Source organism: Porites lutea, chromosome 7 (assembly GCF_958299795.1).
Source record: "Porites lutea chromosome 7, jaPorLute2.1, whole genome shotgun sequence".
In the NCBI taxonomy this organism is placed as follows: Eukaryota; Metazoa; Cnidaria; class Anthozoa; order Scleractinia; family Poritidae; genus Porites; species Porites lutea.
The window spans coordinates 4,745,163-4,762,361 of NC_133207.1; the positions used below are offsets into that span (position 1 = coordinate 4,745,163).

Below are 17,199 nucleotides of genomic sequence, written 5' to 3' on the forward strand. Positions count from 1 at the left end.
TCTACTTCTATTATTCAAGTTTAAAAACTGTATGAAACTTTGACCTGTTTCAATGCATCTTGGAATTTGCAAAATAAATGTAAATTTACCTTACGCTTTTGTATTTTAGAAATTATCTAGGCCGGACGACACTTCAGGATACAAATTAACAGAGGTGAAGCTAAAGCAGGTGAATACCTAACTCAAAAGATAGAAATGTACGATGATAAAAAGACCACTAAAATCACGTGCCATTTGTTTTGAAAGAATGGGAAGGGCAGAACATCCCCCCCCCCCCCACAGTCTATGCCTTTAAATGTTTTGCTTCCTGTCTCCTCTGAAATGAAAGGAAAGCTTGTATGCAACGCATCAGCCTTATCCGTGTCACATTTGATTTCATGCTTAACGCATTATAGTGATTTAAGCGGACAATCGAGTGCGAAAGCAGTTTTTTTAGGGTTTTGTTCCAGACTGGCTTTTTCAAGTTTTCCTCAGATTGTGAACTTCACGTGATTAATTAGCTGCCAACTGGCATATCAACTGTATGTTGGCAAAGTTTACAGTCAAAATGGCACCGGAATAAAACACATCTTTCTCGGAGAATTCCTAATGAGTTGCTAATTGTTTTAGTTTCTTTTACTTTATTGTTAAGGGGAAGCAACTATTATCACCAAGAAGCATATGCCGAATGGCACGCGAGCTGGAATGCCAACCGAAGGAGAGTGAACTCAGCTTGGCGACCTGAGTTAAGCGGCACTTGACAAAAGCTAAGCGACGAGTTATATAAAATAACTGTCAATTGTTAAACAAAGACAGAAAGATAAATAAAGGTGTAACAAGAAGACAAAAAAAATGTACTTAGTAGTCTTTCTTTCTTGACGAACGGTTTTTTGATAACCTTAACCCTGAAAACCTTTAAAGAAACGAGGATCTATACTGGTCTGAAAGCAATGTAAGTTTCAGATTTACTTATATGAGACAAAGCCACTGTATTTCGTATTTCTCGCGTTGAATGTTTATTATAATAATAATAATAATAATAATAATAATAATAATAATAATAATAATAATAATAATAATAATAATTATTATTATTATTATTATTATTATTATTCAATGAAGAGTGTTACGCCTGATATTCAAACACCAGAAAATGTGTTCAACAAACTAAAAATAAGCAGACAAGGCACATGTACAGACGTGTAGGCTGACTAGAAACTTCCTTCCCAGGGTATAACTAGAGCTAACTAGCTATAACTGAGAGTTCGAACATCTGCTAAGCTAGAGAGGACTGTGAGAACGACATGCACTTTTTATTTGAGTGTCAACTCGTGGTCATCCGAGCCACGCGAAGGTCTAGCCATTTTCAGGGCAAAGGTATTACCTTCATTTCTCAGTTTTTTTAAGACCCTAAGTGTTGGTCCGCCCCGGGAATCGAACCCGCGACCTCCCGCTCTGCAGTCGAGCGCTCTACCGACTGAGCTAATCCTGCCGCGGTTAAAATGTTATTATCTGGCCTAGGTAATGTCTATGACCCCAAAAACAAAAATAGTAATAACAGGTACGTTATCAGCGGCTTCAGCCTCGAAAGTGTTCATCTTAGCTACATAGAATGAGCTTGGTTATTGAGCCAGAGTAGCTTGTTTGTACTCAGAACAAAAGTAATTAGAAGAACCACTTGTCTTTATTTTACCCGGTATATTAATGCGCATATAATTTGGGGTTAATTTCTTTTTTTTTTAATGGTATCGAAATAGCCAGTGCGATTATCCAAGGAGGCGGTATTTTATTCCTTGTAACTTGACAGTCCAAATAACTGTCTTTTTTCATTCTAATGAACAAGTTCCTGTCGATCGTGATATGTTAGTCTTTTTTCTGTTGTTTATTAATGATAAATAACAAGTTGCAATGAATCACTTGGCATCTGGCTCCTCTTACATATCATTCCATGTTTCTCCCCATCATCAGTAGACTGTTAAAATTCTCCTATTTTTTCTGCAAGATCATCGAGATCGAGCGCCATTTTGTAATTGGTTTCAAATGTACGGAGGGCGCGGACGCTTCAGTGTTTATAGCGGTGGGTGGATGAAGGCGAGAAAAATAGAGGGACTTTCGCAATAACACTGCAGATTGCGTTTAAGGAGTGCGATGGTCTAGCTAAGGATGGATCGGATTGGTTATTGGACAGTAGACGTTAATTTGCATTAAAAACGGTTTGACAGGTTGGTTAAGCATCTTAAAATAGACTTTGGCAATATGTAGCGCTCGTTCTCGACGATCTTTAAGTAAAAATCAGGGACTATGAACATTCTACATCATCAGTAAAGGTCCCCCGTAAAATTTCTTAATCGGCGATAGCTGGTAATCCAGAAACACTTTTATCCCGGGGGGAGCTCATTGGCCGAGTTTGGGTGGAAGTGTGCTGCTGAAGTCTTTAAAACCTGACCCTGTTTAAGACAAGACATTGTTCATTTTAGACAATAAATCTTATTTTATGAGCCTGATTCGTTTCTTTTTGAATACAGAATTAGAATTTTCAAATTTATAGCACTGCACTACAATGTTTTCGAAGAAACTGTTGGAACCACAAATAGGTGTAGATTGCTCGGGATCTGCAGTTCGCGTCACTCAACGTTTCTTGCTGTCATGAATGGAACGGTAGCTGTCTTCTTAACTATTCATAGTTCAGTAGTTTAATTAACTGGAGCTAATGTTTACCCAGTGTTGTGCATTTTTTAGTGTAGCATTAATGTTTTGAGTAAGTTTTTTTTTATCCGATTCGTTAATAAAAAAAACTATGAAGGTGAAAATAATCCTCGCGGTTGAATAAACAACCTTTGTCAAAGGATGTAAAAGAATCTTAAAAAATTCAGGCTGTTTCCAAGTGAAATTAAAAATCTCACTTCTCTGACAGGATCACAATTTTACTGTCGATGATAAAAAAAACTGTTTCCAATTTTTCTGACTGGGTAACAACACTACAATAAGGCTTTCGTTGACAATCTTATAAGCTAGTAAAGTATACAAAAGGAAAACTGAAGTCCTAAATCAGGCAAGTGAGAGATTACTTTACATATTTAAACTTCAATTTGCTGGATCTTCCTCAAAACAATACTCCTGCCGTTATCCGTTATTCACTTGTGAGGTTTCCTAAAGCAAAACGCTTTCGAAAATTAAAGCTCTTCAAAAACGCATCAAGTCTAATTGCATCATCTTTAGCCTCTTTCCTCTGAAATTTTTGTTGATGAAAGGAAAAATTTAGGAAATTTCAATCTTGCCAATAATTAGTAAAATTTTCGAGAAAGAAGTTTTTAACCACGTATGGCTTCCGATATATACGTGTGTGTCTGTGTGTGTGTGTTTTTTTTTAACAAAGTTCAATATAACTGTGTTTTTTAAAAAGTTCAAGCGCAAATAATTTACGCCTTCACTTGTATTTACAGCTGTATGAAGTTCGTTTTAAACGGGCCGAATTCAAAATTTCGTAATTATTACGTGCTAATTAATAAACTTACTGAATATGAATTAAAAAAAACTCCCGCATGAAAAGCAATTTGCTAGTCAACTGAAAGCTACCATATCAGTAAGGTTGCTTGATTGAAACATAACAACTTATTGATGATCTTAATTCCCGGCAATATAATGTATAGCGTGTTTTAGACAAATTAAAAAAGATGAAAAAAAAAATGGTGTCGGCCGCAAATAATGATGCTACTGAGCAACTAATTAACGTTTGGAGTTTCATGACCATGCCCTGAGCTATAAGTGTTAATATCAAATGACAAAAAAAACAGGACAAAAGTATATATGTTTTTTTTCATTGATATCATTTGAGACAGCCCAGGACTTCTTTTCCCAGGTTTAAAGGGAGTGACAAAACTGGGACAAATCATATCGATTTTTCCGTGTTCACTTTCCATCTGCTTGGCAGCTGATAGAGAGAAGGTTTATATAAATAGATAACAACTACTTAAGGGACTAACTTTACTCTAATTGATTGGTTTTCAACTATTCATAAAATTAATGAATTTTTGCAAATAACTGAGCTGATGATGACAGGTAGTTAAACTGCAGTTTAAAAAGAGAAGCAATTCGGGCGAAATAAATTCCCTACATCCGTAAGTTCAAAAAGCGTCAAGATGAAGGGGAAGATGGCTTTGTTTTGTATTATTTTTTGTATTATTATTCGGTCGACATTACCCATAGTAAACAAGATCCAGGCTTTGTACGGAGGCGTCCGCGTTCACCGCAGAAGAGGACGGAATAATTTTCGGGTAAGTGAATCTCCAAGACAAACATTTTACCCACAAAAAGTTACAGTTCATGTTACTTGACTGGCACAGGTCAGGTACTGCCGAGCATATTTTGGATTCGTGGCGCTGGCTTGCGCGATTCCCTGCCAAATTTATAGTGGGGGTATAGTTCACCCAGCCCATGGGTCCATGGTGCCTGCATATTCGTAATTTGGTCACGTCCAATTCTTAATAATGAAAAGCCCGAACTACTTAGGAGTCGTTCTTGTACCATTTAAACACATGTTAAGGGGAAATCCGATCTGACTGAGATCCCGTTCTCTTGTTTAAACTCTCTTGACAAAATCCATCAACCTAGGTAATACTTAAGAAGTATCCTTCTGGCTGTCTCTGATTATAACCACCCTTGAATGTACGCAGTTGCATGAGTCGATAGCGACAACCAGGCACTTTAAGGCCCATTCACAGGAGTCTGAATCCTTAGTGTGATTCGTGTTGCAATCTTGTTGCGATTTCCAATTTCACAGCTATTTGTCGCTACGAAAGCCGCGTCGTTTCCAAACTTTGCAATATTTGATTTGCCCTGTCCTCGAATCGTCCAAGGAAGAATAAAACTGCCAGGCGACAAGAGAAGAGTTTCTGGACAAAAAAAGTCAAATACTTTCAGAGCAGAACTACGATATGAAACAGTTATTTAAGCAACTCAACATCTTTATCTGGGAGAGCCAACAAGAAATCTTTTCGAATATGAGCCAAAGTTTATTGTTGCTTTCGTGATAGATGAAAATCTTCTTTGAATTAAATGTGTTAAGCGATTAAGAAACGTCAAATGGAAACTTTACGTCGGTACTGCCGACGGGTTCTGGACAAAAACATGAAACCGACGGACTTTAAGTCACATACTTTCAACGCAGATATTTGATATTAGACAGGTAACTCAACATCTTTATGGGAGAAACAACAAAAAATCTCACAAAGATCTAAAGTTTGTTTGGCTTTTAAATTTCGAACTACAGATGATAAAACCTTCTTTAAATGGGTAAAGCCATTAAGGATCGGAACGCCTGATGGAAACTTGAACGGCATAATCTTTAATTTGATCAATTACTTTTAAACTTCATGCCTTCGGCTCCATTTAGTATATTCACGTTCAAAAAATGTATGAAACTTTGTCGTGTTTCAATGCATGTTGGAATTTGCAAAATATATGTAAATTTACCTTTCGCTTTGATTTTAGAAACTAGCTAGCAAGGACGCTGACACATCAGGATATAAATCAACAGACGTGAAGCGGCTAATGCAGGTGAATATCTAACTCAAAAGATAAAAATGTGTGATGATGTGTAAAAGGCCAAAAAAATCACGTGCCATTTGTTTTGAAAGACTGGCAAGGGCAGACCACCCCCCCCCCCGCCTTCCCAACCTATGCCTTTAAATTTTTCCTTCAAATTTTAATGTAGGCTCTTTCGTTCTGTCTCCTGTGAAATAAAAGGAAATGGTTTGTGCAACGCATCGTCTTTATCCACGTGACATTTGATTTAATGCTTGTTGCATTACTGCTTTTTAAGAGGACAATAGAGTACGAAACCTTTTTCCCATGGTTTTGTTCTAGACTTGCTTTTTCAAGTCTTCGTCAGTGTGATCTTCAGGTGATTAATTAGCATTTCATGTATGAATCAAATAGGTCTTTAAATAATAAACTGTAAGTTTGCAGTCAAAATGGAACTAGAATGAAACAAAGCTTTCTGGGAGACATCCTTATGGGTTGCTAATTTTTTTGTTTCTTATCCTTTTTTTTAGGAGAAGCAACCATTGTCAGCCAGAAGCATATGCCGAATGGCACGCGAGCTGAACTGCAAAAAATGAGAGTGAACTGGCTTGGCGACCTAAGTTAAGCGGTACACTTGGCAAAAGCTAAGTGACGAGTTGACTGTTAAGTGTTAAAAAAAGAGAGAAGGTTAAATAAACGTGTACAAGAGACAAAAAACGTTGTTAGTTATCTTTCAGTCTTCCTTTCATGAGTTTATTGGTAACCTTACAATCAAGGGGGAGCCGGAAAACATTTAAAGAAATGTACATGCGCACTGTCGTTAACCAAATGGTTAAATAATAACTGATGAAGAAGACTTGGTAAGCGTTTGTTGTTTAACGACATCCAATCAAAAAGAGGCAATCAGCGGGACGGTTTCTGGCTTGCACGGATGAATCTTGCTACGCATTCCTGCCGCTCGAATACTGTGGGATTTTAATTTTCTTCGACGGCTAGCTCCGGGCTGTTTGGATGGATTTTCGATTGGAAGGTACGAGGAGAAACGTGAATCTTTCGACATTTTTGCTATGGGGTTTGAGAGCGGAGCAATACGATTTTTGGGGGGAAAATCGCTCCGGCACTGGAGCCCTTTCAAAACATGGATTCCACCCTTGTCCTTCTGTTATAAGGAACAGTCAACGGCGAAATCAAACTCCTTCAAAATCGCTCAATAAACCACTTTTGAGATAAAAGGACGACTATATACCACAGGTAAAGTAATTTAACGTTTATTTATCATTGATTTATATACATAGTTAGCTATATATCGCTATAGGTGAAGCAAACGGTAAATCCAGTACATTTACTATAAACAGATCGTGTGGGCTCCCTGTGGTCTGAGTCAGTGATTGTTTTGACGAGAAAGTGAAATTTTCCGGGAAAATGAAACGCTTTATCCTGGTGATACTGTAATACAAGAAAAACTTTTAACAGTTTTTAATTTTTAAGTGTACATTTGCTTTCAATACTCCTTATTTTTCTTGTAATTGTTGTATGCACGACCCCATCAGCAATGCTGATCTTTTTATCGTGACATAAACTAAGGTTCTTACCTACCCACCTACCTACCTACCTACCTACCTATCTATTTATCTATCTATCTATCTATCTATCTATCTATCTATCTATCTATCTATCTATCTATCTATCTATCTATCTATCTATCTATCTATCTATCTATCTCTCTATCTATCTATCTATCTATCTATCATCTATCTATCTATCTATCTATCTATCTATCTATCTATCTATCTATCTATCTATCTATCTATCTATGTAAAATGCATGCTGTGTACAACTCTAAACATTGTACTCTGAGACTGTACGGAGATATTGAAAGTAGATACTAAGCACTGCAGCTATGGAAAATGTCATTACTTTCATGCGATATTGATATCTTATAAAACGGACATCAAATTCAGCAGGAATACGCGCGAACTAAATTTACTGTGTGTTGTATAAGGTTCTGTTCAACTTACACTTTTTTCCTGTGCTGAACATGTACTGTGCCGAGCCGTACCTTGGTCCGGTACAAAGAAGCTATGTATATTTATACTGACAGAGTCAGGGGACCCTGATACCGATAAAAATCATCGTTCGATTTTTCGAGTGTAGAATCCCTGAAAGAGTACTCCTCAATGGAACAATATCAATATGTAGAAGGTTTTCAAAGGTTTCACACCGGTTTAAGGCTAAGATGTGCAGCCTGTCTTTCCTTGCAATTTTTACTTTTTGAGTGTATACATTATGACATACAACACTCATTTTGTATTCCAAACGAAAAAGTAGCAACGGCACCGGGGCCTTTGACATTAAAACTCATCTCAAAACAAGCGAGACTCAACGCTACTAAGAGCGTTCTTGTTTTATCTTTGTTCACGGTAACTGCGGTTCTGTCTCAAAATCGATTAGATTTTTTTTATAATAGAGTATTTAGATTACACTGCATGGTAATGTTACGTTATGGTTGATGCGAATTTTGGAAGTTTCAAAACTTAGTAACTGATCAATGATTGATTTAAAATCTGGCTGTGTAGAGATATACACAGAGAGATTCGATGAATAATGATTGGAGATCGATAGATCTTTACACTGTCACACACTTTGACACAACGCGCGTTATCAAACCGGTCGATGTGCTCGAAATGCATGCATATTTCGATACTTTATTTGACTGATGAAGTTTAAGGCTGATTGTTCGTTTTTGTTGGAAGATACATTAGCTCCCAACTGTATGGCAGCTCAATGTCTTGGTTTGTTAGCGGATTTAGGCTTAATAATTTTGTGGCGTTTATACTTACTGGTTACTTATTAAGTACGCGCATGATTAGAAATCGGATTTGTCCAGAATTGAGAATTCTCATCAATTTTTTTTAGGATTGACGACGAAACACTTCTGTCGAGATGGCTTATCTATATGAATAGTGCCTTTGTAGAATGGGCTGTGTCTAGACGACGAGTTCTTATTTCTTTTGGCAGACTGTGTCTGCATGTCTATTGCATTTTGTTTTTCAAGTTCGTGACTGCGGGTATCAATTTTTAAAAATACCCCGAAAACAGTCGTATAAATATAACAACTTTCTTTAATTTTCCAGACATGTTTCGACGGTACATCCGTCATCTTCAGTGTTACATATTTTGAAATCGCCGTTGAATTTAAAGCGCGCGCGATCTTACAAAGTTCGAAAACAGTATTTAAAATCTGTTTGAAAATAAATTTGGTTGACTTTTTTTCCTTTAAAGTATATTTCTTACCATAAGACAGCCGGTTTTTTTCAAAACACCCTATAAACAGCCTGTTTAAGTTAGGTCTGGAAACAGGTTTCCATTTAAATACCTTTTAAATAAGGATAGTTTGTGAAAATACAATAAAAACAGCTAGTTTTAATCCTGTTTGGAGAGATTTCAAGATGTTCGTCATTTCAAATCACAATTTAAATTGAACTGCCTCTTAAACCTCTTTCAAACATGTTTTAACTATGCTATTTATGAGCTGTTTAAGGTCGTAGACGAGGAGGTATATTCAAAATAGTCTTTAAACATCCTAATTAAAACCTGATTTTGAACTTTACTTGTAAAAACTACTTTTTAAATCTTTGATTTTAGGTTCTTCTTTCCAAAATGCAGTTTAAATACGGTATTTAAAAAGATTTTAGCAACTCGCCAGTACTCTCTTTCCGAAAATATAGTTTAAATACTGTATTTAAAATGTAGTTTTGATAGCAAATATATTTCAAATACAAGGAAAACCGGGGAAAATGTTATAAATATTATTCAAATAGATGTCAAATACAATTCAAACTTTTAACGCTATTTTGGTTTTAGTCGAGAAATATAATAAAAATACCTCAAATTGTGGTAAAAATAGTTCTTAAATAGTTTAAATAGCTTTAAACTACTTCACAAACAGTTTTAAAATACACTTGATTTGGTGCGGGATAGATACTGCAAGGCATTTAATTGCAGATGGCACGATGGCTTAATGGTTGATATCTCCGTCAACCCAAGTGTAAGCTGGTCGGTCTACCCCCTCAAGCTTATGGAATTCGAAGAATTTCTGTTTTTTGTTCCTAGCAACTGGAAGAAGGAGTTAGTTGGCATGTTTGGAAAAAAATGGTTTGAATTTCCAACTGATAAAAGGCCTGGTGGAAACCTGGATACATTTCACGGTTGCGAAAAACTTAAAAGATGAAAGTGAAACTATTTGCATTTGGTCGAAAATGTCAGGGCCATAAATAAATGTCAATAAAACAAGTTGGTTCCCAGCCGGCGGGGTAGTCTCGCTTTCTTAATTGTATGAGCTCACAAACGTGTGTGAGGTGTTGTGTTACAACCGTCGGTTAGAAGATTATAAAGGTTTGTTAAGACCTTTGTATGGGATCGCGACTGACTTTTGAATAACTTACCACCGGCCAGTAGTTATAAAATGATGTTTTCCAGACCAACTCGCATACTCCCCGCCAATTATCCAAGTCATCTCCCAAGTCATTCGTCATATCAGATTTCCGCAATTAATTCCTGTCATAAATTTCGCACGCGCTTCTGGGCCACGATTAAAGAAAAATTTTTTCAAACGGTTTTAATCGGAAAATGATAATGCCTACTTTTTCCTTTTTTATCTTTGTTATAAAAATCACCCACTATTTAATCTCTGTTATTTTTTTCATATTTATTTCTATCATTTATGACAAGAAACAGAATTCCCTAATTATTTAAGAGCGCCGGTCAGGAAAAATCGACCAAAATCTTAATTTCGTGGCAAGAGTTGAAAAATCAATTTCTTTCATTTTTTGTTCATAGACAGCTTTTAGGTAGATAAGAAATCTAAAGTAGATTGTTCCTGCCGAAAGCTTTTTATTTGTGAGAAAAATTAGACGATTGGTTTTCGATGTCGGAGTCTCAGACTGCCCTAATTTTTAACCTCAAATTCGCTAACATTAACTTTCCTCGCGTTCGCAAACGAAGCCGCATGGAGAAATTTGGACTCTTTCCATGAACAGAAAAATTCTTTTTCTTCCACTAAAAGATACTTTCAGGGCAATAGCGAAAAATGAGGGATAGGTTTTCAAGATAACAAAAACTTAAGTACGTTACTCATTTTCGACGGCAATATTTAACATGTGGTATAACTCCAAATACTCTTAATGCTATTTATTTCACACATTTAGACATTCATTTAAAACATACCTGGGAATTGGCTTGGGTTATTGAATGTAATCTCCGTAAGACACCATCGAAGTTCAGGAATTTTCATGGTAGGCCGGCGGTAATTGTGTAAACACTTCCAATTTCCAAACGCACAAAAGTAGATATTTACAACCTAAAGGCTCGTTTTGTAGTACTTCTTGTAGGTTTTACCGTTGCAAAACCTTCTTTTTGCAATCAAAGAGTGGGGTAAAAAGGTAAAACTGGGTCAATTTTAGCCGTTTTGAAACGCTGAACCCTACCAGGCGGCGACTCTGCGTGACAATCTGTTCCGTGACTGCACGTGACATAACGTACGTTTGAAGAGACGAAGCCGTTAAAATGACAGTCACGGAATCACAGTAGTAACGCAACGCAATTCTTGAAAGAGTAACATTTTCGATCCCGACAATATTTTGAAGAAGAAAAAGTCAAACGCGCTTTTTCTGGTACTCACTTTTTATCGAAATATATGGACTTTAACAATGGTAATTCGCTAAAGATGACGGAACAGGAAGATATTTCGTCTTCTTACTTTACGATCGAGGAAACTTGGAGCCGTTAAATGGGTTATTTTGGTCACGCTTCACTAATTTTACCGGACTTTGATGCTTTCGTTTGGAGGCTGCCTAAGGGAACCCAAGCCAATTCTCAGGTATGCTTTAGAAGAATGTCTAAATGTGTGAATAAACGAGGACCCGGAAAATTTGGAGCTATACCACATGAAGAAAAATACCGTAGAAAACAACTACTAAATTAAAGTTTTTGTCACCGTAAAAACCTGTTCTTCGTTTCTGAATTATGTTAGTTCAACGAGCCTTGATATTGTTTTGAAAGTATCTTCTAGTGAAAGAAGAAGCCGGTTGTTCTATTGATGGACTGTGTCCAAATTTCTCCTTGCGGCTTTATTTGCGAACGCGAGGAGAGTTGATGTTAGCAAATTTCGGGTTGAAAATACGGCCATTTTGAGACTCCGACCACGAAAACTGATATTCTTACTTTTCTAAAAAATAAAAGGCTTTTTGCAAGAACAACTTGCATCAGATTACATATCTACCTTAACGCTATTTATGGACAAAAAATGAAGACAATTGATTTTTCAACTCTTGCCACTCGATGGTCGATATTTCCTGACCGTCGCTCTTAATTTCTGTTATGTATTAAAAAAAAATACTTTTTTCAAGCATTTATCACAATAATTTTACGGCATGGATTAACTAGGGATAAGGTATAATTTATAGTTTGGCATCTTTTTATTTTTAGATTCTAATTCATGCGTTTCCTTTAATTTCCAGTTCTCTTATTCAAGTTAAAAAACTATATGAGTTTTTTAATAGCGTATGGCAATAGATTATGAGAACTTGTCAAATCTGAATGTAAATTTATCTTCTTACGCTTTGATTTTAGGAACGAGCTGAGCAGGACGATACATCAGGATACAAATCAACGGTCGTAAAGCGGCTAATGCAGGTGAATATCGGACTTGGAAGGTAGCAATGCATGATGCCGTGTAAAAGGACCATAAATCTGGTGTCAGTTGTTTTAAAAGACGGCATGGGCAGACCATACCCCCACAGCCTATGACTCTTTCTCCTTCGAAATTTTTAATGTAGGTTCTTCCTTTCTGTCTCCTTTGAAATGAAAGGAAAAGGTTTATGCACCCATCAGCTTTATCCATGTCACATTTGATTTAAGGCTTGTCGCATTATCACGTAGAGGACAATCCAGCGCGTGCTTTTAGGGTTTTGTTTTAGACTGAAGGTGAAGACGGTTTCCCCATGGGGGAGGGTACTTTCGACGGGTTCAGGACAAACACGAAACCGAAACCGAGTCAGCACAGATATTTGATTTCAGACAGCAAAATCAACATCTTTCTGAAATAAACTGACAAGAAATCTTTTGCTAAGATCCAATGTTTGTTTGAATTTCGAACTACAGATGATAAATTCAAACCTTCTTTAAATGGGTTAATCCATTAAGGAACGTCTTAACGGAAACTTGAAAGGCATAGTCTTCAGTTTGGCCAACTATTTTTAAACTTCATATGTCTCGGGCTCTACTTGTCTCATTCAAGTTAAAAAACTGTATGAAACTTTGACCTGTTTCAATGCATCTTGGAATTTGCAAAATAATTGTAAATTTACCTTACGCTTTTGTATTTTAGAAATTATCTAGGCCGGACGACACTTCAGGATACAAATCAACAGAGGTGAAGCCAATGCAGGTGAATATCTAACTCAAAAGATAGAAATGTACGATGGTAAAAAGACCGCCAAAATCACGTGCCATTTGTTTTGAAAAAAATGGGACTAAGGCAGAACATCCCCCCCCCAGTCTATGCCTTTAAATGTTTGCTTCCTGTCTCCTCTGAAATGAAAGGAAAGGTTGTATGCAACGCATCAGCCTTATCCGTGTCACATTTGATTTCATGCTTAACGCATTATAGTGATTTTAGCGGACAATCGAGTGCGAAAGCAGTTTTTTTAGGGTTTTGTTCCAGACTGGCTTTTTCAAGTTTTCCTCAGAGTGTGAACTTCATGTGATTAATTAGTTGCCACCTGGCATATCAACTGTGTGTTGGCAAAGTTTGCAGTCAAAATGGCACCGGAATAAAACACATCTCTCTCGGAGAGTTCCTAATGGGTTGCTAATTGTTTTAGTTTCTTTTACTTTATTTTTAAGGGGAAGCAACCATTATCAGCAAGAAGCATATGCCGAATGGCACGCGAGCTGGAATGCCAACAAGGAGGGTAAACTGAGCTTGGCGACCTGAGTTAAGCGGCACTTGGCAAAAGCTAAGCGACGAGTTATATAAAATAACTGTCAATTGTTAAATAAAGACAGAAAGATAAATAAAGGTGTAACAAGAAGACAAAAAAATGTAGTTAGTAGTCTTTCTTTCTTGACGAACGGTTTTTTGACAACCTTAACCCTGAAAACCTTTAAAGAAACGAGGATGTGTACCGGTCTGAAAGCAATGTAAATTTCATATGAGACAAAGCCACTGTATTTCGTATTTCTCGTGTTGAATGTTTATTATTATTATTATTATTATTATTATTATTATTATTATTATTATTATTATTCAATGAAGAGTGTTACGCCTGATATTCAAACACCAGAAAATGTGTTCAACAAACTAAAAATGAGCAGACAAGGCACAGACGTGTAGGCTGACTAGAGACTTCCTTCCCAGGGCATAACTAGAGCTAACTAGCTATAACTGAGCGTTCGAACATCTGCTAAGCCAGAAAGGACAGTGAGAACGACATGTTATCATCTGGCCTAGGTAATGTCTATGACCCCAAAAACAAATATAGTAATAGGAGGTACGTTATCAGCGGCTTCAGCCTGGAAAGTGTTGATCTTAGCTAGAGAGAATGAGCTTGGTTATTGAGCAGAGTAGGTTGTTTGTACTCAGAACAAAAGTAATAAGAAGAACCACTTGTCTTTATTTTACCTTATCTTAATGCGCATATAATTTGGGGTTAATTTCTGTTTTTTTTTAATGGCATCGAAATGGCCAGTGCGATTATCCAAGGAGGCGATATTTTATTCCTTGTTACTAGACAGTCCAATTAACTGCCTTTTCTTTTTCATTCTAATGAACAAGTTCCTGTCGATCGTAATATGTTAGTCTTTTTTCTGCTGTTTGTTAATGATAAATAACAAGTTGCAAATGAATCACGTGGCATCTGGCTCCTCTTAGATATCATTCCTTTTTCTCCCCATCATCAGTAGACTGTTAAAATTCTCCCATTTTTTCCGCAAGATCATCGAGATCGAGCGCCATTTTGTAATTCGTTTGAAATGTACCAAGGGCGCGGACGCTTCAGTGTTTATAGCGGTGGGTAGATGAAGGCGAGAAAAATAGAGTGACTTTCGCAATAACACTGCAGATTGCGTTTAAGGAGCGCGATGGCCTAGCTAAGGATGGATCGGATTGGTTATTGGACAGTAGACGTTAATTTGCATTGAAAACGGTTTGACAGGTTGATTAAGCATCATAAACTAGACTTGGTCAATATGACTGTTTGTAGCGCACGTTCTCGACGATCTTAAAGTAAAAATAAGTGACTATGAACATTCTACATCATCAGTAAAGGTCCCCCGTAAAATTTATTAGTCGGCGATGGCTGGTAATCCAGAAACACTTTTATCCCGGGGGGAGCTCATTGGCCGAGTTTGGGTGGAAGTGTGCTGCTGAAGCCTTTAAAACCTGACCATGTTTAAGACAGGACATTGTTCATTTTAGACAAGAAATCTTATTTTATGAGCCTGATTCGTTTCTTTTTGCATACAGAGTTAGGAAATTTTTCAAATTTATAGCACTGCACTAAAGGTTTTGGAAGAAACTGTTGGAGCCACAAATAAGTGTAGACCGCTCGGGATCTGCAGTTCGCGTCACTCAACGTTTCTTGCTGTCATAAATGGAACGGTAGCTATCTTCTAAACTATTCACAGTTCAGTAGTTTAATTAACTCGAGCTAATGTTTAACCAGTGTTGTGTATTGTTTAGTGTAGCATTAATGTTTTGAGTAAGTTTTTTTTTTATCTGATTCGATAATAAAAAAAACTATGAAGGTGAAAATAATCCTAGCGGTTGAATAAACAACCTTTGTCAAAGGATGTAAAAGAATCTGAAAAAATTCAGGCTGTTTCCAAGTGAAATTAAAACTCTCACTTCTCTGACAGGATCACAGTTTTACTGTCGATAATAAAAAAACTGTTTCCAATTTTTCTGACTGGGTCACAACAATGCAATAATAATAATAATAGTTATTATTATTATTATTATTATTATTATTATTATTATTCAATGAAGAGTGTTACGCCTGATATTCAAACACCAGAAAATGTGTTCAACAAACTAAAAATGAGCAGAAAAGGCACAGACGTGTAGGCTGACTAGAGACTTCCTTCCCAGGGCATAACTAGAGCTAACTAGCTATGACTGAGCGTTTGAACATCTGCTAAGCTAGAGAGGACTGTGAGAACGAGATGTTATCATCTGGCCTAGGTAATGTCTATGACCCCAAAAACAAAAATAGTAATAGCAGGTACGTTATCAGCGGCTTCAGCCTGGAAAGTGTTGATCTTAGCTAGAGAGAATGAGCTTGGTTATTGAGCAGAGTAGGTTGTTTGTACTCAGAACAAAAGTAATAAGAAGAACCACTTGTCTTTATTTTACCTTATCTTAATGCGCATATAATTTGGGGTTAATTTCTTTTTTTTTTAATGGCATCGAAATGGCCAGTGCGATTATCCAAGGAGGCGATATTTTATTCCTTGTTACTAGACAGTCCAATTAACTGCCTTTTCTTTTTCATTCTAATGAACAAGTTCCTGTCGATCGTAATATGTTAGTCTTTTTTCTGCTGTTTGTTAATGATAAATAACAAGTTGCAAATGAATCACGTGGCATCTGGCTCCTCTTACATAACATTCCCTTTTCTCCCCATCATCAGTAGACTGTTAAAATTCTCCCATTTTTTCCGCAAGATCATCGAGATCGAGCACCATTTTGTAATTCGTTTGAAATGTACCAAGGGCGCGGACGCTTCAGTGTTTATAGCGGTGGGTAGATGAAGGCGAGAAAAATAGAGTGACTTTCGCAATAAAACTGCAGATTGCGTTTAAGGAGCGCGATGGCCTAGCTAAGGATGGATCGGATTGGTTATTGGACAGTAGACGTTAATTTGCATTGAAAACGGTTTGACAGGTTGATTAAGCATCATAAACTAGACTTGGTCAATATGACCGTTTGTAGCGCACGTTCTCGACGATCTTAAAGTAAAAATAAGTGACTATAAACATTCTACATCATCAGTAAAGGTCCCCCGTAAAATTTATTAATCGGCGATAGCTGGTAATCCAGAAACACTTTTATCCCGGGGGGAGCTCATTGGCCGAGTTTGGGTGGAAGTGTGCTGCTGAAGCCTTTAAAACCTGACCCTGTTTAAGACAAGACATCGTTCATTTTGCACAAGAAATCTTATTTTATGAGCCTGATTCGTTTCTTTTTGCATACAGAGTTAGGAAATTTTTCAAATTTATAGCACTGCACTAAAGGTTTTGGAAGAAACTGTTGGAGCCACAAATAAGTGTAGACCGCTCGGGATCTGCAGTTCGCGTCACTCAACGTTTCTTGCTGTCATGAATGGAACGGTAGCTATCTTCTAAACTATTCATAGTTCAGTAGTTTAATTAACTCGAGCTAATGTTTAACCAGTGTTGTGTATTGTTTAGTGTAGCATTAATGTTTTGAGTAAGTTTTTTTTTATCTGATTCGATAATAAAAAAAACTATGAAGGTGAAAATAATCCTAGCGGTTGAATAAACAACCTTTGTCAAAGGTTGTAAAAGAATCTGAAAAAATTCAGGCTGTTTCCAAGTGAAATTAAAAATCTCACTTCTCTGACAGGATCACAGTTTTACTGTCGATAATAAAAAAACTGTTTCCAATTTTTCTGA

The 17,199-nt window shown here is 36.8% G+C and overlaps 2 long non-coding RNA genes across 2 annotated transcripts; both read left to right on the forward strand.

The window, feature by feature from the left end:
• Positions 1-5,468: 5,468 nt before the first annotated feature.
• Positions 5,469-6,219, forward strand: LOC140944952 (uncharacterized). The gene is made up of 2 exons (XR_012166711.1): positions 5,469-5,535; positions 6,033-6,219. It is a non-coding gene; the product is annotated as an uncharacterized lncRNA (long non-coding RNA).
• Positions 6,220-12,098: 5,879 nt separating this feature from the next.
• On the forward strand, positions 12,099-13,594 carry LOC140942868 (uncharacterized). The gene is made up of 3 exons (XR_012166575.1): positions 12,099-12,195; positions 12,890-12,949; positions 13,408-13,594. It is a non-coding gene; the product is annotated as an uncharacterized lncRNA (long non-coding RNA).
• The last annotated feature ends 3,605 nt before the right edge of the window (positions 13,595-17,199 follow it).